The sequence below is a fragment of the Equus quagga genome, chromosome 5 (assembly GCF_021613505.1).
Source record: "Equus quagga isolate Etosha38 chromosome 5, UCLA_HA_Equagga_1.0, whole genome shotgun sequence".
Taxonomy (NCBI): Eukaryota; Metazoa; Chordata; class Mammalia; order Perissodactyla; family Equidae; genus Equus; species Equus quagga.
The window spans coordinates 65,137,878-65,140,047 of record NC_060271.1 but is presented as its reverse complement, the minus strand read 5'-3'; the positions used below and the strand labels follow the sequence as shown (position 1 = coordinate 65,140,047).

The following is a 2,170-nucleotide window of genomic DNA, read 5'->3' as shown; positions in this document are numbered from 1 at the left end:
AACGTTTCCCATTTTCTTTTTGTCCCTTCTTCCCTTCCTTGCTCCCACCCTCTGTCCCTCCCTCTCTTGGTCCCTTCCTTTCTTACTTCCTTCTTTCACTTTCCCCTCCCTCCTTCCTTCAATTCCTTTCTTTCTTCCTTTTGCAGGATGTTTTTTTCAGCATGTTTCATTATTTCACCAGGGTTGTTGATATGAGGAACTTAGCCTATCATTTCTGGAAGCCGAACCCATTTGAAAACATTTTTGAATTTAAAGTAGAAACATTTTGTTAGATCATCTAGCAGTTTGTAGTTTCAAATCTTCCAAGTTGATCTTAGAGCTTCTAAGTTGACTTCTGTGTCTTCTCATCATACAAGTACACCGTAGGTGATAATATTTTTGGCTCTTGATTTGCATTAGATACTTTCACAGCCCACTGCTCATGCAATTTACTTCTATCCTCACTGAGTGCTTCGCATAGGCCCCTGCAGGCCCAGAGCAGCTGCTCAGGTTTTATAAAAGGGGCCTTTGCAGTGTGAGCTGAGCTGCGTCAGGCAGGCAGGCAGGCAAGATGATTTGGCAGACACAGGTCCTTATATCCTTGTTGCTCTGGGTCTCAGGTGAGAAATTAAAAAGAGCATGAGTGGTTTTGGAGTGTTATCTTTTTAGAGTTAAAAAAAATAGTTTTAAGATAAGATATACTGGGAAATACTGACAATTTCCAAAAGAGACCAAATTATGTGCTGACGTAATATTATTAGAAGGCACTTTTTAAATTATATATTTCCCTGTGTCTATGATAAATTGTGTGTGTATCATCATTGTCCCTTTGTGACTGCAGGTGCCTGGGGGGACATCGTGATGACCCAGTCTCCAGGGTCCTTGGCTGTGTCTCTAGGGCAGAGGGTCAACATTAAGTGCAAGGCCAGTCAGAGTATCAGCAACAAGTTAGATTGGTACCAGCAAAAACCAGAACAGGCTGCTAAGCTGCTGATCAATGCAGCATCCAGCAGAGCATCTGGGGTCCCCTGACCGATTCAGCGGCAGCGGATCTGGGACAGATTTCACACTCACCATCAGCAGCCTCCAGGCTGAAGATGTGGCGGTTTATTACTGTCAGCAGGATTATAGTACTCCTCCCACAGTGCTTCAGCCTTGAACAGAAACTTCCTCCCCCAAACCATGGCTCATGGTTCTCTGCACCAGCTGCTTCTTCCCCATGCAGCTTGGAATATGCACATTCCTCTATCTGCCTGAGAGGTCATATCGCCTGACTTATTAGCTGAAGGATTTGTAGGGCCCAGGATAAAATTAAGGGAGCTTGGTTTTTCTGGATCCCTTTTTGTGGGAGATTATTGAAAAAAATACTGTAAGATCTCACAGAGATGAGGAGGTTTTGTGTCACAGGAACCTGCATGTTTCCCATGGACTGATGGCATGATTAAGTCAATAAGGTTTGTCTCCAGCCTCTGCAGAAGGATCCAGCGAATTTTACACCCTGATGGATCCATTATCTCTTCTGTGTGCCTCCTTGATTCTGAAAAATTTCTATTTTAATTTATGATTCTGCTGGTCTCCTTTCTTTATCTACAATCACCCTTCTAACTCTGGACTATCCCAATATTAAACCCTTGACCCCTCCTAATCAAAATCTTTCACATAGAAGGTGGTATCCCTCTCTTGCTGCTTCTTTTCCTGGATGGTATTTCCCAGCCAAACCTTCCTGGGCAATGTCACTAAGTTGCTTTCTTACTCTCTCTCCTTTTGTACCACCTTTTTATCATCTCTCTGTTTCCACAGTCATACTCATTCTTACAAAGGCAATTCTCTAATTCTTTAACCCTGTCACTTTAGGAATATATGAGAGTGTTCCATATTATCTTTTCTCATCATTTGTCAACTTTATCTTTAAATCTATCCCTTGGGCTCCCAGGTCTAATTTTGTGACTGAAGGGAATTGCGACACTAAGTATGCTACTACTTGAGTCCCTAGGACAACATTCAATTAACATGCTGATTTCAGTGTAAATATGGAAAAACTTTACTCATTTTGGTATTGTTTTTTCACCTCATTCTGAAATACATGGGTTAATGAAATTTAGCTTCAGGAAAGATCCCAGAAAACCTGATCAGTGTACTCTGAACACTCTTACCTGCATAATAGCTTCTCATAATAATTTGAAATATATTT

At 41.6% G+C, this 2,170-nt stretch overlaps 1 pseudogene; it reads left to right on the top strand.

Annotated features, from left to right (window-relative positions):
- Window positions 1-550: 550 nt before the first annotated feature.
- LOC124239642 (immunoglobulin kappa variable 4-1-like) lies at window positions 551-1,138 on the top strand (annotated as a pseudogene).
- Window positions 1,139-2,170: the final 1,032 nt, after the last annotated feature.